Here is a 25,527-nt window from a genome sequence, read left to right on the forward strand (position 1 = left end):
GTAATAAAAAAAAAATTAATAGCATTGTGATGCCGGTATAAAGCAATAATGTGCTATCAGTTGGGATTAAGAAAGTTCTAAAATAATTCAGGCAATTTAACAATATAAAGAATGCAACAGTCTTTGTACAGCCAATAAAGTATGTTAATGGTTTATTTATTTCCACGATAAGTTCTGGAAAGAAAAGGTCCAACTAGCTCATCTGTAATAATACCAGCCCATAGCAGTGCCCATCTCCACCTCGCTAGTGTCTGAGTTGAAGTCGAGGTCTGTGCCCATTACTTATCCAGCCATGGGCCCATCCATCTGGTCTGTCAAGAGTCACTCTCATCAGTCCATAAAACCTTTGAAAAATCTGTCTTCAGATATTTCTTGGCCAAGTTTTTTCTTGTGTCTTGTTCAGTGGTGGTCGGTATTCAGCCTCAGCCTTGTCTCTGAGCACTGAACACCTTGTACTTCTGGCCTCCAGGAAGACTGTAGTTCTGGAATACGACAGTACAAGAGGATAATATCTTCCTGGTCGCTTCACGTTTGAGTCTTGTGAAATCTTTTGCAGTTAATGCTATTTTTTTTTCTTTTGTGACTCTATACACTTTTGAAGGTTCTGTGATCACACCCAATATCTGAGCAATTTAAGGAGTGCTGCATCCCTCTGTAAGACTTTTAACCAATTTTGAGTTTTTATAGTCAGTTAAAACTCTTTTTGGCCCATTTTGCCTGAGGAAAGGAAGCTGCCTAATAACTCTGCCCCCCTGATAAAGGGTGTCAATATCCATAGTCCACACACCCCTCATTACAAAATACACATCACCTGATCTACTTCATCCAATAAACAAACCAGTTATGGTATGGTCTCTGAGCAGTTATTCTAAGTGGTAGTTTTCAAAGTGGCTTATGGAAATATTCCCGGAAATGTCCCAGAAGTGACCAGAAGTTACGAGTAACGATTTACTAATTGTGCTTAGTTTCTCTTTCTCTTTCACACGTAAACCTTCATTATTGCTTATAAACGCCCTTACTGTCTTTTCACCACTAATCCATTCTCTCCTTCGCTATCCCCAAACCCCAGCACCCTCTAATCAAATAATCCTCTCTCCTTCCCTCTTACCTCCCCACCTGACCTCATCTGCAGACCTGCTTCTCAACCTCAGATCTATCCTATCAAAACGCAAAACAAGCCGGACACACTCATTTTCCCACCTGTTCTCCCTCTCTCTGCTTCTCCTCACTGCCGGCGACATATCTCCCAATCCTGGACCCCCTCAGCTCACACCTCCCACCAATACCCCCTCCTATCACTTCCAACCAACTGCAAACTGTCGCAACCTCTCCAATGTAAAACCCGTGCCCGACGCCCACCGACCTGCTCCCTCTCTCTGGAGCACTCTGAAACGCCCGCTTGGTCTGCAACAAGCTCCATTTTGTCCATGACCTCTTTACCTCTCGTCATCTCTCCTTCCTGGGTATCACAGAGACATGGTTGACACCCTCTGACATTGCCTCCCCTGCTGCGATGTAACGGTGGCCTCCACTTTACCCACACCCCTCGCTCTGGCAACAGACATTGTGGAGGAGTGGGTCTTCTACTTTCTACCAACTGCACCTTTAACTCAATCGCACCTCTACCTTCCCTCATCCTCCCTTCTTTTGAAGTCCACTCTGTCCGTATCTACTCTCCCTCCAACCTTCAAGTGGCTGTCACATACTAACCTCTGGGCACGGTCACTGCCTTTATTGACCAATTCTCCACCTGGCTTCTTTACTTTCTCTCTGCTGACATTCCCACAATCATCATGGGCGATTTCAACATCCCCACTGACACTCGCCAGTCAACAGCACCCAAACTCCTGTTGCTTACTTCATCCTTTGGTTTTACTCAGTGGTCCTCCTCAGCCATCCACAGACAGACACACACTAGACCTCATCGTCACCCGACTCTGCTCCCTATCTAACCTCACAACCTCCCCTTATCTGACCAACATCTACCCGCATTCTCATCCCTGTCCTCATCACCTGTCACCCATGTCCAGCAACTAGCACACCCCCGCAGAAACCTTGCACATCTAAACACTCACACACTCTCTGACTCTATTCTACCACTGACATCCATATCTTCACTCCACGACACAGACAGTGCCGCTGCTTTCTACAATGCCACTCTCGCATCAGCTATTGACTCGGTCGCCCCTTGTGCGCATGGCAGAGTGCGATGAGTCAATAGGCAACCCTGGCACAACAACCTCACTAAACAGCTTCGGCAAGTGTCCAGGGTTGCGGAGCGGCGGTGGAAGAAAACACATTCACAAGATGACTTCACTGTATTCAAACGAGCAACACTCGCATTCAAATCAGCCCTCACCTCTGTTAAACAGGCCTACTTCACAACCCTCATATCTTCCTTATCCTACAACCACAAACAATTATTCAACACTTTTAACTCTCTCCTCCTCCGTAGTTTGCTACACACTTCAAAAACAAGATTGACCAAACAATGCAAGTCTTTACTGTCCGACCCCCACAACCCCTTTGTTTCCCAGACCATTGCCCTTCCACCATAATCTCCCTGTCCAACATCAGGGAAGGAGACTTCACTCGTCTCCTCTCCAAATCATACCTCACCACTTGTGCACTCGACCTCATCCCATCCCACATCCTCCCCAACCTCACCCCCACACTCATCCCATCCCTAACCCATCTCTTCAAGCTATCACTAACTTCTGGTACCTTCCCCTCTGCCTTCAAACATGCCACAATCACGCCCATCCTCAAAAAGCCATCCCTCGATCCAACCGCCTTGTCCAGCTACTGCCCCATATCACTGCTCCCATTTGCCTCCAAACTCCTTGAGCAACATGTTCATGCTGAACTTTCCTCTCACTTCTCATCTAACTCTCTCTTTGATAACCAACAATCTGGTTTCCGCCCGCACTATTCCACCAAAACTGCCCTTACCAAAATTACTAATGACTTACTTACAGCCAAAGCTAACAGACAATTCTCTGTACTCCTTCTTCTTGACCTGTCCTCTGCCTTCGACACAGTTGACCACTGCCTCCTACTAAAGATCCTTTCTTCCTTTGGCGTCATAAACCAAACCCTATCTTGGATCTCCTCATACCTTTCTAACCGTACATTTAGCCTCTCCCACTCCCACACTACCTCCTCATCCTGCCCCCTCTCTGTTGGAGTCCCTGAAAGCTCTGTCCTAGGAATCCTACTCTTCTCAATCTATACCCTTGGCCTGGGACACCCCATAAAATTCCATGGCTTCCAGTACCATCAGTACGCTGATGACATCCAGATCTACAGTACAGACCAAAAGTTTGGACACACCTTCTCATTTAAAGATTTTTCTGTATTTTCATGACTATGAAAATTGTGCATTCACACTGAAGGCATCAAAACTATGAATTAACACATGTGGAATTATATACTTAACAAAAAAGTGTGAAACAACTGAAAATATGTCTTATATTCTAGGTTCTTCAAAGTAGCCACCTTTTGCTTTGATGACTGCTTTGCACACGCTTGGCTTTCTCTTGATGAGCTTCAAGAGGTAGTCACTTCAAACCCCACATCCAAGCTCTCACCACTTCCTGTCACCTCCAGCTCAAAAATATTTCCAGAACCTGTCCTTTCCTCAACCCTCAATCTACTAAACTGCTTGTGCATGCCCTATTGCAACATCCTCCTCTGTGGCCTACCTGCTAACATGCTCGCACCCCTCCAGTCCACCCTCAACTCTGCTGTGTGATTGGTTCATCTCTCGCCTTGCTACTCCTCTGCTAACCCCCTTTACAAATCCCTTCACTGGCTCCCAATTGCCCAGCATATCCAATTCAAACTACTAACACTGACCTACAAAGTCATCCATAGCCTTTCTCCTCCGTTCATCTCTGAACTAATCTCCCGATACATTCCCTTACGTAATCTCCGGTCCTCCCAAGACCTCCTTCTCTCCTCCACACTTATTCATTCCTCACCCAATCGCCTCCAAGATTTATCCCGAATACCTCCCATCCTAATGAATTCTGTGCCTCAACACATCCGATTAGCGTCCACATTTGGATCCTTCAGACGGAACCTGAAAACCTCTCTCTTCAAACAAGCTTACAGCCTGCCATGACCTTGCTTGCTGCCACCTCAACAACACCGGAGCTATGGCAATGCCCCCAACGTACTGTCTCCTTCCCTGTTCCTGTAGAATGTAAGCCTGCAAGGGCAGGGTCCTCTTCCCTTTGCACCAGTCTATCATTGTTAGTTTGGAATCCTCAGAATTGAGTGATTCCATAATTTTTTCCCTCTGCTTGGTCTGAAAAAATTACCCTTACTGAGTACCACATTTTAAATCTTGATTTCTTTTTGTGTTTCTTAAAGCCCTAAAGTTGCCATTTGAAATTACTTTAGTTTTGTGCCATGTCTGTGATATGCTTTTTTTCATCAACATTAAACAAATGAATGAACATCCTCCGAGCCCGGTGATTCCATAATTTTTGCCAGGGGTTGTATAAATAAATAATAATAATAATAAAAATAGCTTGCATTTGGAAAATCTGCATAAAAATGATGATATGGTCAAAATATTCACTTGCCTAATAATTGCGCACACAGTGTATGTTTCAAAGTGATCAAGAAAACTATTTTTTATTCTCAACTGCTATAAGCTATGGGTGCAATGTTCAGGAATCATCTCCCAATCCATAGAACGTGGATTCCACATCTCATCCCTGACAAAGCCAAAAAGTGAAAATAGTTGGGCAATATTCTGAGGCTTGTCTCCATTGTGATTATGATATGTTATAAGCAAGTTTAAATCTCTCTGCTATTTCAGTGTGTATTAGGGGTGCACTGTTTTTTATGGTAATACAAAAAGAAACACTAGCATGGTGGTGTGGCACCCCAGGGGTCTGGTTGCCACAGTAATAGAAATATTAAGTCTGAGAGCAAGTGGGAGGTTTCTCTGGTCAGGAGCCCTTAAGCATGCAACACCTCCCACCCAGACCTCGGAGGGGAGGAATCTGCCCTTATAAACTGGGTCTGGGGCGGGATTAGTCAGTCAGAGCCTGGAGAGGGAAAGTTACAGCAGGAGCTCTGTAGGAGCAGTAGCTGAAGACCAGGGGCTGGAGCTGAGCAGAGCTCGCCCTGGCAGAAGAACCTAATAACCGGACACCGGAGTCCGAGGCTGTGGGGACGGATATTCACCCAGCAGCAGAAACCATCCGGCAGGGGATTCCAGGTCCTCTGGCCATAGAAGCCCGGAGGCTCAGTCACAAGGAAGGGACCAGCACCGCCATCCAGGAGCGGAGGCTAACAGAAGGCCCCAAGTCACCAGCCATACGGGTGAGCACCACACGGTATACTCAGGGACGTGGGCTACTTCTACCCGCTTACAGCAAGGTAGCCAGAAAGAGTGCAGATAGACTGGGAGGCCTACAACTCCACCTGGCCAGGAGAACTCCTGTTTGCTCGCAGACTGACCAGGCCCCTTATGCTAGCCAGTACTCCCGGGAGGGTCTGCCTTAATATCACCAGTAAAGACCCTGAACTGCACTGCAAAGACTCTGAGTCGTTCCTGCTTCAGCGCCGCACCAGCACTACTAGTACTGGGACTCCCGTGCACCATCACCCTCACCATCAACAACACTGCCCTGGGGCTGCACTCTTCCCGTGGGGAGTCACACTACCTCAGCAGCATACACCATCAGCCCCAGCGGTCTGCCTTGCAGCGGCGGTCCGCACTGACCGCAATCCACGGTGTAGTCGTAGTCAGACAATTAACCTAAAACCCCCACAAAATACCGCCATTGGCCTGACCACCCTGAGCCACGGGACCGGGTCACCGCCACGGAGACTACAACCCCCAGAAGCCCAGTTCCGGGTACCCCTCGGCCCAGGGGGCGAGTCAGCTTTGGCGTAGTCGGCAGGATTTAGTGCCCGCAACCACCGGGTACTGCGCGCCTTCAAAAGACAGTCCTACCTGTTGTGGTGAAGGTTCCCGCCATCCGGAGCCGTTTCCCACCATCTTCAGCCGTTTTCCCGCCATCTTCAGTCGGTTTCCCGCCATCGGACGCCATCTTCAGGACGCCGCGAGGGAAGAAGAGGGGCGTGGATGCCGAAAGCGCGTGAGATCTGAAGCTCCGCCCTACGCACCGACGCTGCGCAAGGTCCTGGAAGGGAGAGAGAGCGACGCTGACGTCATCAGAGCACGACGCAAGGCCCTCCACCCTGACGATCGTCTGCGGAGCCGCGGCCTACGGAGAAAAAGCAACGGAAGGTAGGCCACACTTAACTAGGGGGGAGGAAGATGACGGACACGGAGGGACCCTCTACCACCAGCGCGGCCGCTGCCGCAGTTATGCCATTTACAATGCCCTATATTCCCGGAGCGGCCTGGCTGCCCCAGCACTCAGGGGAGTCGCATACCCTAAGCGACTTTAAAGAGAGACTGTACAGCCTGTTTAAAGTATACCCCCTGACAGAGGGACAAAAAGTGAGCATATTGGTAGGCCAGCTAACCGGGGCAGCCCAACGTGAAGTAAAGTCCTGGTCAGTCAGGGACAAGGAGACCGTGAAGGAGATCTTAGCCCGTCTGAGGGACACCTTTGATACCCGCACCTCAGCAGAGATCAAAATGAAATTCTATGGGTGCAAGCAGCGGGCCCAAGACAGTATAAGAGACTATGCTTTGAATTTTCAAGAGGCCCTGGGAGCCATTAAACAGGCAGACCCTGACAGTGTGCGGAATGCAGATGAACTGATAACTGAGTAATTCATTGAGGGTCTGCTGTCTAACGCCCACCGAACCCAGTTATGTGCAATGGCCTTGCAGAACCCTGGTTTAGACTTTGCAAAGTTCAAAGACAGGGCCATCGGGTGCTCCGAGAACCGGCACCGGGTAGCGCTGTAACCCACCGGCACCCTGCTATTACCTATCACCAGGAGGCGGCACCCTTGTCTGCAGAGCCTGTAGGAGCTGGTGCGCAGGCTTTGGACAACAACCCGGCTACAGACCTGTACCATCAGGTCCAAGAGCTAACTAAAAGCGTAGCCGCGCTAACCAGAACTGTGCAGTCTTTACAGGTCTCTCCTCCAGGAAAGATCCAGCTGGCATCCGGACCGGAGGACGTCCCGCGGCACCGACAGAGGAGGATCCCATCATCCAGAGGAAGACCCAGCGACAGATACGAGGACGGACAACCCATCTGCCGCCGCTACAATCAACCCGGACATATGGCAAGGTACTGTCATTTAAAAGGGCACAACCTGGGGCAGAGGGCCAACCCCCAGGCATAAGATCATCAGGCCCATCGAACTGGCGTGATAAATACGTAGGGGGACGTCCGGTCTTGCCTGTGGTACTGGATGGCATTCCTATGAGTGCCCTACTAGACACTGGGTCACAGGTGACTACCATCCCGTACGTGCTCTTTAAGCGGTACTGGAATGACTCGGACATAACCCGCTACCCAGATGACGACCTGAGTATCTTCGCCAGCAATGGTCAGCCCGTGCCGCAGGTGGGATTCAAAGAGGTGACCATTAAGATCGGTAAAGTCAAACTAGCGGCACAAGGACTGATTATTGTGGACATTGACCGTCATGAGAGTCACCCTAGAATAACCTTGGGAACTAACGTGATTGAAAATTGTCTTGCAGAGGTGATTCTCATTTTACAGCAGGTTGCCAAGAACGCCAGTTCCAGCCAGCAGCGTGTCCTCCAAAAGGAGATCCGGGCACTGATGAAGCGGCAACAAGTGGAATTATCTGGTGGTGAGATAGGTAGCGTGAGAATGTGTGACCCGTTCCCTATTGCCATGCCCCCGAAAAGTGAGATGATGATCTGGTGCCGGGCAGCTATTGGTCTGAGAGGTAGAGACTACCAAGCAATGGTAGAACCCGTCTACTCAGACAGTAGGCCCACCATTTTGACAGCACGGGGGGTGGTCGATGTACGCCATGGGAGGGTGCCCGTCCTCATCATAAATATCGGGGAGAGAGAAGTATACCTGTCCCACAATGCCACGCTAGCCAAATTGTTCACCATAAACCAAAATTCTGTAAAGGCCGTAGAACCCTTGCCTCCATCTCAACCAGAGGAAGGTAACGGCTCTAAGAAACAAATGGAGGACTGGTGTCAGCAACTGCATGTGGGTACTGACTCCACTCCCTCACACCAAAAACAGGGAGTCTACCGGGTGGTTCAGGAGTATGAAAGGGTCTTTAGTAAGCACCCGCTAGACTTCGGGCGAGTAAAGGGGGTAGAACATCACATCCCCACAGGAGACCATCCACCCATAAAGGAAAGATACCGACCTGTACCCCCTGCACACTATCAGCATGCAAAGGGGATGTTGAGGGACATGAAGGAGGCTGGGGTAATCAAAGTCAGCTGTAGCCCCTGGGCAGCTCCACTAGTTCTAGTGAAAAAGAAGGACAACACCATGAGAATGTGTGTAGACTACAGAAAGGTCAACCGTATCACACACAAAGATGCGTACCCGTTACGTAGGATAGAAGAATCTTTAGCTGCATTAAAATCTGCTAACTTCTTCTCCACTTTGGATCTTACTAGCGGGTACTGGCAGGTTCCTGTAGCAGAGGCAGACAAGGAGAAGACCGCATTCACCACCCCGATGGGCCTCAGCGAATTCAACTGTATGCCGTTCGGGCTTTGCAAAGCACCAGGAACCTTCCAGTGGTTGATGGAATGCTGTCTGGGACACCGGAATTTCGAGACGGTCCTGTTATACCTGGACGATGTCATCGTTTATTCCAAAACCTACGAGGACCATCTGAAACACCTGGCAGAAGTGTTTGACGCCCTGGCAAGCTATGGCCTAAAGGTGAAACCCTCCAAGTGTCACCTCCTGAAACCAAAGATGCAGTACCTGGGGCACGTGGTGAGTGCTGACGGAGTGGCTCCTGACCTCGATAAGATCACCGTGATTAAAGACTGGCCAAGACCCTCCAGCAGAAAGGAAGTGCGGCAGTTCCGCGGGTTGGTAGGCTACTACCAAAGATTCATTCCCGATTTCACCAAAATGGCAGCCCCTATGCAGGACCTCCTGATAGGTCAATCCAGGAAGGCCAAAAACCAGAAGCCGCCCTTCAGGTGGGAAAAGCTGGAAGAGGAGTCCTTCCGCCAGCTGAAGATGGCCCTCACGGGGGATGAAATCCTGGCGTACTCTGACTACGGCCAGCCCTTTATCCTCCACACGGACGCGAGCAACATCGGGCTAGGAGCCGTACTGTCCCAGATCCAGCAGGGGAAAGAACGGGTAATCGCTTACGCCAGCCGAAAACTACGGCCCACAGAGAGAAACCCTGAGAATTATAGCTCATTCAAGCTAGAGTTCCTGGCAGTGGTGTGGGCAGTGACCGAACGTTTCAAGCATTACCTTGCCTATTCCAAGTTCACCGTGTACACGGATAACAACCCGTTGACACACCTGGACACTGCAAAACTTGGTGCCCTGGAGCAGAGATGGATGGCTCGCCTGTCCAACTATGAATTCACCATCAAATACCGGGCGGGACGCTCAAATGCCAACGCGGATGCCCTGTTCAGAATGCCAAACTTGCCGGACGTAGGGGAAGATCCAGAAGAACTGGAAGAAATCGAACTCCCTGCGTTCCACCGTCATGGGATTACCCTGTACTCCCACCGTGTGAAGGACAGGCGCTCTGCTACGTTCAATCCCTTAGCCCACTACAGCTGGGCAGAGACACAAGACAGTGATCCAGCAGTCCGTCTGGTGAAGGAAATGCTGACACAGGCTGATGCCTGTCTTGACCCAGACGCTCCGGAAGAGACCAAGCAACTGTGGAAGGAGAAAAGCAGGCTGTTTCTTTACAAGGAGAAGCTGTGCCAGAGAATGGTCAACTCTAGAACACATGAGCTGACCTGGCAGGTAGTGGTCCCAAGACGAGACGCGGCTATGGTTCTGGAGGCATACCACGATGGAGCAGGACACTTCGGATGGAAAAAGCTGGAGTTCTTGTTCCGTGAATGGTTCTACTGGGTAGGCATGAGAGGAGCCATCGAGAGGTGGTGCAGAGACTGTGGCCCGTGCAACCTAAGAAGAAAGGACCGTGCCAGCCAGAAGAGTCCCCTGCAGCCCATCATCACCAGGCAGCCACTGGAACTAGTAGCCCTGGACCATGTGAAACTGGCTCCAAGCAAATCTGGGTACGTCTGCGCCCTCACCATCGTAGATCACTACTCCCGGTTCCTGGTGGTGGTCCCTGACAAGGACTTAACGGCTCAGACAGCAGCCAGAGCCTTCCAACTGCACTTCTGCCGTCCACACGGGTATCCGGAGCAAGTGCTGACGGACCAAGGACCAGCCTTCGAAGCGGAGGTCTTCCAAGAGTTCTGCAATCTGTAAGGCTGCAGAAAGATAAGAACAACGCCCTATCACCCTCAGACCAACGGACTATGTGAGAAAATGAACCAGGTGGTGATGGACTTGCTAAAAACGTTGCCCCTGGAAGAACGCAGTCTGTGGCCTGAAAAACTGCCTGATTTGGTAGACTTGTACAATCACATCCCCGTAGGCTCCACCAAATGTACCCCGGCTTACCTAATGAGAGCAAGACCTGGTAAGCTGCCTATGGACCTGGATATGGGAGTCCTGACACCTGAGGACACCTCGCCAGAGGCAGACTGGGATACAGAACGGCAGCAGCAGTATCGGAAAATACAGGAGAGCGTCGAGCAAAGTCTGTCTCAAGCAAGAGAAAGGCAAGAGAAGGCTTATAACCAGTACGCTCCCGCTGTTCCCCTGGTACCTGGAGAGCAGGTCTTGAAGAGAAAGAGGTGGCTCCACAAGTTGGACGACCAGTGGGAGAAGGACCCGTACACCGTGCTGCCCTCAAGCCATGAGAACCCAAAAGTATGTGTCATCAGTAAGGATGGAGGAGAAACCACAGCTATTGTCTCCAGATACCACCTTAAGAAGTGTCCCGAGCAGCTGCAAAGCCCTGAAGAAGATCAAGAAAACCCTCAACCCGCAGAGGAAAGGGAAGAAATGATCAGTACCGTACTCGGAGACTTTCCCTGGTCCTGGACTCAGATCAACAATGCAGTCGTGGTACCCGTCCTCACCTTTCTCCAGCCAGTCCCTCAAGGACCTACAGAAGAACAGGGAGTGTCAGAAGAGCAGCCGGGCCAGGAGGCAGAAGAATCCATACCAGCAGACCAGGAGAATCAACCCTCTGCTAGTAGTGAGCCTGCCGTGCCCCTAGTAAGCCAAAGAGTACGCAGAAAGCTGCCAGACCTACCCGCAACACCTTTTACACCCTGTAGTGCAGAGCCAGATAGTGGGTTACGTAGGTCCACCAGGAGCACTAGAGGTTTGATGCCCGCTCGCTGGAGAGTCTAATGCTAAGTATATATATTTACCTGTACATACGTAAATGTTGAAAATAGTTTATGTTTTTGTTACCTGGTTACTAATTATGTTTCTCTAGTTACCCTCCAGGTTTATTTGGACTGACAGGTTATGGACGCTGAATAACCAGAGCTACATTGTAGATAGTTGCACCTTGGTGCCTCTTGCGAAGATGGCCGCGGAAGAGAAAACCTGTCTGGCGTGGCCTCCTTCTGGCCCAAAGTAGCTAGCCTCAGCCTTGCAGCCACGCCCAGGGCCAACGTTTGGGGTTTGCTTTGGACAGGTCCCCCTACTCTGTGCCAAGACTTCACCTTGTTGGGTGACATGGACACCCGGTTACGGACACGCCGTGACGTCTAAAGACTAAAGCTTCTTGTAAATATGTTGTTATATTATTGTTTATACCCTGTATTTGTGTTTTCTTAAAAATGTGTTTAGTCCCGGAGTACTAAAATTCACTAGGGGGGAATGTGGCACCCCAGGGGTCTGGTTGCCACAGTAATAGAAATATTACGTCTGAGAGCAAGTGGGAGGTTTCTCTGGTCAGGAGCCCTTAAGCATGCAACACCTCCCACCCAGACCTGGGAGGGGAGGAATCTGCCCTTATAAACTGGGTCTGGGGCGGGATTAGTCAGTCAGAGCCTGGAGAGGGAAAGTTACAGCAGGAGCTCTGTAGGAGCAGTAGCTGAAGACCAGGGGCTGGAGCTGAGCAGAGCTCGCCCTGGCAGAAGAACCTAATAACCGGACACCGGAGTCCGAGGCTGTGGGGACGGATATTCACCCAGCAGCAGAAACCAGCCGGCAGGGGATTCCAGGTCCTCTGGCCATAGAAGCCCGGAGGCTCAGTCACAAGGAAGGGACCAGCACCGCCATCCAGGAGCGGAGGCTAACAGAAGGCCCCAAGTCACCAGCCATACGGGTGAGCACCACACGGTATACTCAGGGACGTGGGCTACTTCTACCCGTTAACAGCAAGGTAGCCAGAAAGAGTGCAGATAGACGGGGAGGCCTACAACTCCACCTGGCCAGGGGAACTCCTGTTTGCTCGCAGACTGACCAGGCCCCTTATGCTAGCCAGTACTCCCGGGAGGGTCTGCCTTAATATCACCAGTAAAGACCCTGAACTGCACTGCAAAGACTCTGAGTCGTTCCTGCTTCAGCGCCGCACCAGCACTACTAGTACTGGGACTCCCGTGCACCATCACCCTCACCATCAACAACACTGCCCTGGGGCTGCACTCTTCCCGTGGGGAGTCACACTACCTCAGCTGCATATACCATCAGCCCCAGCGGTCTGCCTTGCAGCGGCGGTCCGCACTGAAATCAATCCACGGGTGGCGTAGTCGGACAATTAACCTAAAACCCCCACAAAATACCACCATTGGCCTGACCACCCTGAGCCACGGGACCAGGTCACCGCCACGGAGACTACAACCCCCAGAAGCCCGGTTCCGGGTACCCCTCGGCCCAGGGGGCGAGTCAGTGGCACCTAGCAGGGTGCAGTGTATGCTCAGGAGTTAATTTCTGGTGTTACAAGAAATAAATTATTACAACCGTATCCTGTAGATTACAGCAAAAGAGGATAAGAAACCTATTAGTGGTGTGGGGCACTAAAACTACGGGAGTAACAAAGATGAGGAACATTACTGTATATAGCAATGAGAGGGGGGCTATTACTTTATAGGGCACTATAGATGGTTATAGCACTATGTGGAAGTGGGGAAAAATAGGTAGGACACCCAAGGAAAGTCATGAAAAATATAAAAAAAAAAAAAAAAAACACGCAAAAATAAATGTCTAAATCATTTCCCTCACCCCAAAGTAAATAGCAAAATGTAATACATTGAAAAAATATTCCGTATTGCCATGTACTGAACTGCCTGAATTAATACAATTTTGAAATATTTTTTCTCTTGTGGTAAAAAAGTCATATTTCCTCCAAAATTGTATCAACAAAAATGAAGAAAACAAGAAATAATCAGTGAAACCGGTCCATCAAAGGAAGAATGAAAATAGTTACAGGTCTCAGAAAATGGCGACACGAAAAAATTGTTAGATACTAAATTTTCAGCCCCGGTGACATCATAGATGTAGCGCATTAGACCGCTGCAGTCAACCACTGATCTCAGAACTGATGCCAATTTATTCAGTATGAAGTGTTGAGCTTAGTGACTGGTTGCAGTTGTCACACACGCTAAAGACATGACATCACCACTGCAGCCTATAAAGAAGACCCGAGCAGCAGCAGAGAGCCGGCGCTGGAGCAGGGGGAAGGCGAGTAATGCGGATTATAGTATTTGTTACACAGGCTCGTAGATTGTGTACAGAATACTGAAAGGGGAATCCTCTTCTATGATACTCCTCTCTGCTGTTGGTCCAGGGCACATTGTGGTGTTCAAAGTTGTAATGAGCCTTAGCCTGAGGACACAGGAATAATGATGAGATGGCCTGAGAGCAGAGAGGAATGCTGAGGAGAAGGTCTGAGTGAAGAAAGGAGCGCTGAGGAGACAGCCTGATTGCAGAGAGGAATGCCAATAAGATGGCCTGACGTCAAAGAGGAATGGTGAGGAGATGCTTTGAGGGTACAGAAGAGCGCTGAGGAGACAGCATGAGGGTAGAGAGGAGAGCTGAGGAGACAGCCTGAATTTGGAGAAGAGTGTTAAGGGGATGGCCTAAGGTTAGATATGAGCACTAAGGAGGCAGCTAGAGAGAGCAGAGAAGAAAGGAGATGGCCCAAATACAGAGAGGAGCACTGAGGAGACGGCCTGAGAGCAGAGAGGTGCACTGAAGAGACAACCTGAGGGTAGAAAGGAGCACTGGGGAGACAGCCTGAGCGTAGAGCATAGGAGACAGCATGAGTGTAGAGAGTAGCGCTGAGGAGACAGCCTGAGCGTAGAGAGGAGTGCGAAGAGGCACCCTGAGAGAAGAGAGGGACACTGAGGAGACAGCTTATTTAGAGAGAAGCGCTGAGGAGACTACCTGGGAGCATAGAAAAGTGATGAGGGGACAGACTTAGGACAGAGGGGAACACTGAAGAGATGGCCTGAGAGCAGAGAAAAGCACTGAGGGGATTGCCTGAGGATAGAGGATCGCCGGAGAGTTTCAAAGAGGAGCAATGACGAGATAGCCTGAGAGCAGACAGAAGCGCTGGAGGAGACAACCTGGGAGCAGAGGGAAGCGCTGCGGAGACAGCCTGAGAGCAGAGAGGATCACTGAGGAGATGGCCCGAGAGCAAACAGGAGCGCTGAAAAGATGGCCTGAGAGGAGACAGAAGCGTTGAGGAGATGGCCTGAGAACAGTGCTGAAAAGATGGAGTGAGAGCAGAGAGAACTGAGGAGATTGGCCTGAGAGCAGACAGGAGCACTGAGGAGATGGCCTGAAAGCAGAGAGGATTGCTCAGATGGCCTGAGAGCAGAGAGAATCGCTTAGATGGCCTGAGAGCAGAAAGGATCGCTTAGATGGCCTGAGAGCAGAGAGGATCGCTTAGATGGCCTGAGAGCAGAGAGGAGCGCTGAGATGACCTGAGAGCAGAGAGGAGCGCTGAGATGACCTGAGAGCAGAGAGGAGCACTGAGAAGATGGCCTGAGAGTAGAGAGGAGCCCAAGGAGATGGCCTGATAGCAGAGAGGAACATGGAGGAGATGGCCTGAGTGCAGAGAGAAGCACTGAGGAGATGGGCTGAGAGTAAAGAGGGGCGTTGAGGAGACCAACAAGAAAATGCAGAGGAGATAGATGGTCTGAGGATAGAGAGGAACATAGAGGAGACGGCCTGAGCGTGGATTTATAAGAACAAGAACAACTTAGGTGAGAAATATGATGGGAATCTTGACAGAAAGTTGACGGAGCTCATTATAGTCAGTGGTGACAGTCGGGCTCTGCTCCTGGGCATCTAATGGTGAATCCATCTCCAGTCTGTTTTCCATTGCTCTATTGCTACAAAGTAACAGAACAACGGACGGATTTAGCAGTAAACACAGCCTTAGTCCGGAGTCCCACTAGAGTATGGCATCCGTTGCGAGAGCATCGGATGTGATATGCTAATGACATTCGGTTCCTGCTTTGCTGTGAGCGGGAGCCGAATGTCAGTGCTCCATGCTGCGATCCTCTCTCATGGAGAGGATCGCAGCATAGCTGCGGAGGGGACGGAGAAATCCATTTCTCCATCTCCTCGGGCATTGGCGGGTATCGCATTGCACTCGGGTGTTATCTGAGTGCAGTGCGATGTTTCACACGCACCCATAGATTATATGGGTGCGTGCGATCCGATTCCAGCATGCAATCGCAGCATGCTGCGATTGTTTTCCAGCCCGATTGCAATCCAATCGGCGCTGGAAAAAAAAACGCAACTGAGCACAGAAACATGGAATTAAATTGTTCCAAATGCAATCAGATAAAAAAATCGGATTGCATTCGACCAATTTAATTGCAAGTGAGAGCGAGGCCTTAAAGGGGTTGCCCATTTACTTTGTTTTCAAGGTAAAATTAAATGGTAATGGCTGTGGTTAGGAGTTAGAGGAATGGTTATGGACGTGGCCCAAGATGTTGCCATGATGTACAATCTATCCCTCTTCTGTAACAGTTGGGAGGTCACACAATTGAAGAAATTAATTTAATGCAATTGCAATGTGTGAATAAAGTCTATAGACGGTGTGAGCCCCAATGAGGACGGTGATGGCTGTTCTGTGGTCACAGGAGGGGAGGAGTCAGGGGTCACATGATCAGGGGTCCCAGTGTATGCAGGACTCTGCTGTACCCTGCCGGATGGAGCGTGTACAAGTGTTTAGTGTGTGGTGAGCGTCTCTATTAGATTATAGGCCAGACACTATGTATCACACTTATCTGTGTGACTGGCGCCCTATATCGGTCTTATCCATGTGCACTTATAATACTACGCAGCCGCCCCTCCATGAACCGACGGTGTGCGAGTGGTTGCTTCATCTATTTTGCACCTGTGCTGCCTCCGCCTTTAACATGGGGACTGTTGTGTCCTGCAGTGTATTTGATATTGTGTCTGTTGCGATTTCACCGCTCAGTGTGTCTTGGACGCAGTGACAGACATCTCAGTCATCTAATCTAGTGCAGGGATGTGCTGAAAGGTGGGTATTTTGATTGACAGCTCAGCTGTCCAATCTGAGACTGGGAGATGCTGAGTTTCCTTCAGGTGTTCCCTGTTCCTAGTGATTAACCTGCTACTTAGCTGAGCTGTCAGTCCCAGATAGATGCCAGTTGTAGCTTTCAGCTCAATGTGGTTTGTGCCCTCTGTGCTTTGTGCTCTGAATTCAGACATTGTGATCTTCTGTTGCTGGACTCTGGCTTTCCCTATTGACCACCTGTTTGTATTACCCCTTTTGCCTTGACACACGCTGACCTTGGATTCTGACTCTGGACTGTGACCTGACTAGGCCTTTGTCTCTTCCCTCTTTTTATAATTTACCCTCCTGGCTCTTGACCTCGAACTCCTTGACTATCCTGACTCACGGCTTGTCTGTGAGAAATGATTCAGGGTCACAGCATCTTGGTTTTGGTAAATATGGCCGCCTTTTTTCTGTGATGTTTTTTGAATGTGTGGTGGGAGAAAAAAATAAATATTTCTAATACTGTGAGCTCTACTGGTATCACGTGCTAAGAGTCTCTGCTGTATGAGGACTGATGAAAGTTTGGTCTGAATCGTGTCCAATACATTACAGCAAAGAGGATAAAAACAACCTCGTTACGGCTCATTCACAAGTTCATGTACAGACTACAATGCATGGACTGGCCGCAAGTCTCCTGACCTGAGCATGATAGCCTCATATATTTCTATAATTGTGAGGTAAAAAATGAGAAAAAAAGCTTTATGGTGGGCGCTGTCATGCTGAAGACAAGGATGAGAAGGTGTAGAAAAACAAAAAAACATATTAAAAGATAGCAATGTGTTTCAAAATCGATCTGATATCTTCCTAGGACCATCATAAAGCTTTTTTTCCTCATTTTTTTTGCCTCCTTCTGTCAACTTGAACAGTGGAGAAGCAGTCTATATGAGGAATACCATTGTGCTACTTCTCTCATCACAATTGTGCCTGACCGGCTCAACTCCACCAGGTGGGAAGATTCCATCGACCCTTCCCTGTTTCTTATCGCCAGGACTTCACCATGGAGCTACATAAACTTCTATGAAGCCGTCATGCTCAGGTCAGGGGAGACCCACGGCCTGTCCATACATTACACAGACGTCTAAATGAACCTTTAGTATTGGCGAGCACAATAACTTTGGAGGGGAACAAAGTTGAGCATTATTATTGTCTATGGCAATGGGGGGAGGGTTTTTTTTTTTACAATTACCGTAGGGCTGGCCTGGGCAAGGTGGCATCTGCCTGTTTTCTCCCTCACAAGTGCTGACCCTCTATGTTGTTACATATACTGTAAGCCTGTCTATATGTGGGTGTATGTATGATAAGGTCTGCACATACAGTATATGTGATTTTTATATATTTATTTGTCTACTACAAAAAAAGGATACAACTTTGTCAATTACGTGCTGTTTATATGGAATAATTTTTTAAAGTAAAAAAAACAATGATGTGGATATATGTATTGTGTCTTATGATGTAAGAAAATGCAGGTTATGCAGACATAATGTTTTCATATGTTTGTCATTAAACTCATCTCCTCTCGATCATGTCAGGTTCCCCAGACTTCCCAAATAATCCCCATTATGATTCAGAGACTTATGTACACACAACCTATCAGTTTTTTTAGGTGAATTAAAAAAATAATTGGTGTGTGGGGACTTTACTATATGACCGTCGTGTAACGTTCACTATTGTTATCACAATGCTGCTTAAATGCAGCACAATTAGGACGGCAGTTTCCAAGCCACATGCTTTGTATTCTATAATTGTTGTTGTATCAATATACACATGTGGTCAAAATTGTTGGTACCCCTCGTTTAATGAAAGAAAAACCCACAATGGTCACAGAAATAACTTGAATCTGACAAAAGTATTAATAAATTAAAAATCTATGAAAATGAACAAATGAAAGTCAGACATTGCTTTTCAACCTTGCTTCCACAGAATTAAAAAAAAAATTAAACTCATGAAATAGGCCTGGACAGAAATGATGGTACCCCTGAAAATAATGTGACAAAGGGACATGTTAAATCAAGTTGTGTCCACTAATTATCATCACAGGTGTCTACAATCTTGTAATCAGTCAGTGGGCCTGTATATAGGGCTACAGATAATTACTGTGCTGTTTGGTGACATGTACCACACTCAACATGGACCAGAGGAAGCAAAGGAAAGAGTTGTCTCAGGAGATTAGAAAGAAAATTATAGACAAGCATGTTAAAGGTAAAGGTTATAAGACCATCTCCAAGCAGCTTGATGTTCCTGTGACTACAGTTGCACATATTATTCAGAAATTTAAGATCCATGGGACTGTAGCCAACCTCCCTGGACGTGGCCGCAGGAGGAAAATTTATGACAAATCAAAGAGACGGATAATACAAATGGTAACAAAAGAGCCCAGGATAACTTTTAAAGAGATTAAAGGTGAACTTCAAGCTCAAGGAACATCAGTGTTAGATCGCACCATCCGTCGTTTGATGCAAAGTGGACTCCATGGGAGACGACTATGGAGAACACCATTGTTGAAAAAAAATCATAAAGCCAGACTGGAAGTTCCAAACTACATGTTGACAAGCCACAAAGCTTCTGGGAGAATCATTGTAAGGTGGGCGCCGCTACACTGATTAAAATGATACACTGGTTGATTAAATCTGTCCTGTGGTTCTTGTGTAATCTTTACTTTCATTTTGGAGATAATAATATATGCTCGTGCTTCGGGGAAGCCTGTGAGGTGGGCTGTATCTGGTACTCTGCTTACGTATTCATCTGTATGCTCTTATGACAGCTCACTGATCTGGCTCCTATTTTACCTAGCTCCGCACTACTAGATGCATTATGTAAAATAGGAGACAGGTCAGTGAACGATCAGTGAGCTGTCATAAGAGCATACAGATAAATATATAAGCAGAGCCCACCCCACAAGCTGCCCCGAAGCACGAGCATATCATTATCTCCAAACTGAAAGTAAAGATTACACAAGAACCAGAGGACGGATTTAATCAACCAAGGTATCATTTTAATCAGTGTAATGTCCCCCACCTGACAATGTTTGTGGTTTACTGAGCACAATTCTGCTGACAAGTGCGCTTTAAGCTTGGTTCTGGTACTGTAGCTATGTAGTAAGCTTGGTTCTGGTACTGTAACTATGTAGTACGCTTGGCTTTCATATCCTATTTATTCAGTAGGTTTTTTTTTACCATATCTGTATAGTCTGTTCAATTGTGGGTTTGTGGTTACATTACAGATACAATCCAACACATGAAAACAAAACCCTTGCTCCTTCTTTAACTTTTTAAGGACCAGGCAACTTGCCTTTTTTACCTTTCTGATTTTTCCTCCCCTTATTCCAAGAGCCATTTTTCCATCCACATAAGTGAGGGCTTGGTTTTTGTGGGACGAGTTGTACTTTTGAATGACGCCATCCATTTTATCATGTGATACTGGACAGTGGGAAAAAAATTCCAAGTGTCGGGAAATAGCAAAAAGAGCAAAATTCTGCAATTGTTTTTTTTTTTTTTAGAGCGTCCATTTTATGGTAAAAATTACCTGACAGTATGATTTTGCGGGTCAGTACCATTATGCAGATACCAAACACGCACAGTTTTTGTTTTACTTAAGTGGTGAAAAAAAATTCAGAAATTTGTAAAAAAAAAAAAAAAGTATTATTTTTATTTTCTAATTTTTGATAGGCGAAAAGGGGTGTGATTTGAACATAATTTTTTTATTTGCATATTTTTTAAAACTTTAGTCCTCTTAGGCGACTTGATCCTGCGATGTAAATGCAGCTGTCACAGATTAACAGCGGCATTTAACAGCGAGTCAGATGATGGCTAATTATCACAGCCATCATCTGCCAGCAAAGATACGGGCTTGTTTTACGAGCCTGCATTAAAGTTAGGGAGCTAGCATTTGACATACCTAGTACGTCGTATTTTGTCAAGTGGTTAATAGTGGCTGCTTTAAAGCCTAATAACTTAGTTATCTTTATAAGGGTATATGCACATGATCCTTTTTTGGCAGCGCTTTGAACGCAGCATACTGATGCTGCGTCCAAAACGCTACACGCAGGTGAATCCGAATGTGTTCATTGAACACATGCAGATTCACCTGCGTCCACCGCATCCTATACAATGCGGTGGTAGAATTTCTCTTGCGGTGAACAGCATCTCCGCAAGAGAAATAGACATGCAGAGGTCTGTGAAGACGCGCCGCATGTCCGTCTCCACGGGTGTGCCGCAGACGCATAGTGGGCATGGGATGTGTATAAATCCCATCCACTATGCTGTAACATATGGCCGCTGCGATCACACGCGAACACTGATCGTGTGCACATACGCCAAGGGTATGTGCACACTGTCAGAAATGGTAGCGCTTTGAACGCAGCATACTTGATGGTGCGTTCAAAGTGCTGCACGCAGGTGAAGCTGCATGTGGTCATTGAACACATGCGGCTTCACCACATCCTATCCTTGCACTGGTAGAATTTCTCTTGCGGAGACTAGAGAAATTGGCATGCTGCGGTCCGTGAAGAAGCACCGCATGTCCGTCTCCGTGGGTAAGCCTAGTGGGCATGGGATCTGTACAAATCCCATCCACTATTCTGTAACATCTGGCCGCTGCGGATTGCAGGCAGCGCAAGTGTGCTGGGTCCAATCCGCAGCGTTTACTGATTGTCTGCACATACTTTAAGGCAGCCAAAGGAAAATACATAAAGGCCCCATCCACATCAGATACATCCAAAATCTATCTTCCTCGACTCCCCGATACACTAGAACATTGGTCTCTGCTCCGAGCTTCTGTGTTCTCTATGAGAGAGTTGCTCCGGCATTCGCTTATCTCCCCGTGAACAAAAGAATCGGCCTCCGGAAATCCAAAGCTTCGGATCCTTTTCACTCCAACATCATCTTCTTCATAAGAATAGGAAAGCGCCCATACACATTAGACTGCTGGCGGATCCAATCGAATCACCTCACTATAGTCCAATGTGGATGGTGGCCATTAGGGACGGGCCGCTTCTCATGGGCTAGGGCTTGTAACCCTGGGATATAATGTGCCCGCTAGCCCCTGGATCTAGGCTGCCATGGATGGTTATAGCACTATGGAGGTGGGGGGGGATGCGCAGGGGCCGAATGGGGAATAAATGACAATATAAAATATGTATAAAAAACAATAAACATTATAAATCCTTCCCCTTCTTCCCCAAATTCAGAATTTTATTTTAACCACTAAATAATAAATTCTTCTTAATTTTGGTATCGCACCGACCAGGAGGATCACATCGCCGCTCATTCACACCGGACATTTCATGAAGGGTTTTTCTCTTTTTTCAGTGCATTTTAAAGTGAATTTAGTTCTAAAGCACAAAATCTTTAAATCGCCCGACGCCAAGGGGTTAAATATTCCTAAAAATTGATGAAAAACATCATTACACAAATGGAGAAGGCGGCAAATGTGAACACGTGTGACGAAAGACTAAGGAGAGAGTGAGGCCCGATGGGGACGGTGATAATAATGTGTGTACAGCGCTGCGGAGTATGGAGGCGACATAGAAGGGAGAGGAAGAAATAATAGAGAATAACGAGGAATCTCCACATACCTCCACCTGCAGAGCCGCCACCACATATATGGCTGCTCTGTGCGCACAGGAGCTGTGATGAGGTCACAGGAGGGGAGGAGTCAGGGGTCACATGATCAGGGGCCTCAGTGGATGCAGGACTCTGCTGTGCTGGTTGTCATGGTGCTGGATGAGCTGAAGTTTATGTGTGGGGTCAGGAGGGGTTTACAGTGTGGATGTAGCAGAGCCGCGTGTGTACGAGGTGTACGGAGCGGAGCCGCGTGTGTACGAGGTGTATGGAGCAGAGCCGTGTGTGTACGAGGTGTACGGAGCAGAACCGTGTGTGTACGAGGTGTACGGAGCAGAGCCGCGCGTGTACGAGGTGTACGGAGCGGAGCCGCGCGTGTACGAGGTGTATGGAGCGGAGCCGTGTGTGTACGAGGCGTACGGAGCAGAACCGTGTGTGTACGAGGTGTACGGAGCAGAGCCGCGCGTGTACGAGGTGTACGGAGCGGAGCCGCGTGTACGAGGCGTATGGAGCAGAGCCGCGCGTGTACGAGGTGTATGGAGCGGAGCCGTGTGTGTACGAGGCGTACGGAGCAGAACCGTGTGTGTACGAGGTGTACGGAGCAGAGCCGCGCGTGTACGAGGTGTACGGAGCGGAGCCGCGTGTACGAGGCGTATGGAGCAGAGCCGCGCGTGTACGAGGTGTACGGAGCAGAGCCGCGCGTGTACGAGGTGTACGGAGCTGAGCCGCGCGTGTACGAGGCGTACGGAGCGGAGCCGCGCGTGTACGAGGCGTACGGAGCGGAGCCGAACGTGTAGGAGGCGTACGGAGCGGAGCCGCGCGTGTAGGAGGCGTACGGAGCGGAGCCGCGCGTGTAGGAGGCGTACGGAGCGGAGCCGCGCGTGTACGAGGCATACGGAGTGGAGCCGCGCGTGTACGAGGCGTACGGAGCGGAGCCGCGCGTGTGCGAGGCGTTCGGAGCGGAGCAGATTTTTCTGTATTTTCTTGACTATGAAAATTGTACATTCACACTGAAGGCATCAAAACTATGAATTAACACATGTGGAATTATATACTTAACAAAAAAGTGTGAAACAACTGAAAATATGTCTTATAATCTAGGTTCTTCAAAGTAGCCACCTTTTGCTTTGATGACTGCTTTGCACACTCGTGGTATTCTCTTGATGAGCTTCAAGAGGTAGTCACTGGAAATGGTCTTCCAACAATCTTGAAGGAGTTCCCAGAGATGCTTAGCACTTGTTGGCTCTTTTGCCTTCACTCTGCGGTCCAGCTCACCCCAAACCATCTCGATTGGGTTCAGGTCTGGTGACTGTGGAGGCCAGGTCATCTGGCGTAGCACCCCATCACTCTCCTTCTTGGTCAAATAGCCCTTACACAGCCTGGAGGTGTTTGGGGTCATTGTTCTGTTGAAAAATAAATGATGGTTCAACTAAACGCAAACCGGATGGAATAGCATGCCGCTGCAAGATGCTGTGGTAGCCATGCTGGTTCAGTATGCCTTCAATTTTGAATAAATCCCCAACAGTGTCACCAGCAAAGCACCCCCACACCATCACACCTCCTCCTCCATGCTTCACGGTGGGAACCAGGTATGTAGAGTCCATCCGTTCACCTTTTCTGCGTCGCACATAGACACTGTGGTTGGAACCAAAGATCACAAATTTGGACTCATCAGACCAAAGCACAGATTTCCACTGGTCTAATGTCCATTCCTTGTGTTCTTTAGCCCAAACAAGTCTCTTCTGCTTGTTGCCTGTCCTTAGCAGTGGTTTCCTAGCAGCTATTTTATCATGAAGGTCTGCTGCACAAAGTCTCCTCTTAACAGTTGTTGAAGAGATGTGTCTGCTGCTAGAACTCTGTGTGGCATTGACCTGGTCTCTAATCTGAGCTGCTGTTAACCTGCGATTTCTGAGGCTGGTAACTCGGATAAACTTATCCTCAGAAGCAGAGGTGACTCTTGGTCTTTCTTTCCTGGGGCGGTCCTCATGTTAGACAGTTTCTTTGTAGCACTTGATGGTTTTTGCAACTGCACTTGGGGACATTTTCAAAGTTTTCCCAATTTTTCGGACTGACTGACCTTCATTTCTTAAAGTAATGATAGCCACTCGTTTTTCTTTTCTTAGCTGCTTTTTTCTTGCCATAATACAAATTCTAACAGTCTATTCAGTAGGACTATCAGCTGTGTATCCACCAGACTTCTGCACACACAACTGATGGTCCCAACCCCATTTATAAGGCAAGAAATGGGCTACAAATAAATGACAAGTTTATAAGTCTGTGACATAAAATATCACAAAGAAGAGCTCTAGGATTATAAGAAAATTCGAATTTTATTAAATTGCATAATAAAAATTACAATAAATTCATGTAAAAAACAAGGAAACCTCAAAAAAGTGAAGAGCATTAGATTGTGACCATCAGATTAGTAATATACAGAAGTATATGTGTAATAGGAAAGAATTAATAACTGATTAAGTGCTGGAGCAATATATTCTCCCTGTATGTTAATAATTACCCGCAGTTTATAAATCATATAAAGTCTTTTCTCTATTGATCCACTATTCCCGTTTCATCACTTCTACACGTCTCTACATTTTTGCACTTTCCTTACAATTTCTCAGCATCACCTCTCCATATTTTCGTGCTTAACACACGACATTTCCATCATACACCCTTACTCACTATTTCTTTTCACACATTTGGGCAAGTTATTTTTCCTACACTAATTTCATTTATCCAAACAATAAGTATAATGATATTCTTCTCCCATGGGCTCTTTTTTTTTAAAGAGTTGTACAGTTTTCATAGTGATGGGTATGCGCTATAACAGGGGTCTGAAACTCGGCTGGCTATATGGGCCGCACATGGAAAAAAAATTAATTTGGGGGGCCACATTCTTTGCAGGATAAAGTGACATTTTAAGTGGTACCATTTTTTTTCTATGCACCTTTTGAAAATTTTTGCTGTGTTTTTTTGATTTTTTTTATAGCTTGGGTCATTACGGATGTGTCGATAACAAACGTACACTTTTTTTGTTTAGTTTATATATAAAGCAGCATTTTTAGTGGCAAAATATTTTCTCATGCTTTGTTTTTTTAATTTTTACAATTTTGTTTCCCTCAATTGGCCATATACAGTAATATTGTCTTACAGTTAGCACCATATAGTAATTCTGGCAAACAGCTTGTAGTAATGTGCCCCATCCTGGTCTGCATCTGTCTCAATGTCACTCATCCTGGTCCCCATCTTGTAGTAATGCCACATCATGGTCCTCATCTTGTCGTAATGTGCTCCATCCTGGTCCCTATCTTGTCGTAATGTCCCCCATCTAGCTCCCCATATTGTATGTATATCCCCATCCAGGTCTCCATATTGTAGGCATGACCCCATCCAGCTCCCTATATTGTAGGAATGTCCCCATCCAGGTCCCCATATCGTAGGA

General features: G+C 47.7%; 1 pseudogene; it reads right to left on the bottom strand.

Moving 5' to 3' along the window:
* Nucleotides 1-22,166, bottom strand: part of LOC141198678 (uncharacterized) — a 208,436-nt pseudogene extending 186,270 nt beyond the window's left edge.
* Between the last annotated feature and the right edge of the window lie 3,361 nt (nt 22,167-25,527).

This window comes from Phyllobates terribilis, unplaced genomic scaffold (genome assembly GCF_046119375.1).
Source record: "Phyllobates terribilis strain yellow unplaced genomic scaffold, ASM4611937v1 Scaffold_99__1_contigs__length_5935540, whole genome shotgun sequence".
Classification (NCBI taxonomy): Eukaryota; Metazoa; Chordata; class Amphibia; order Anura; family Dendrobatidae; genus Phyllobates; species Phyllobates terribilis.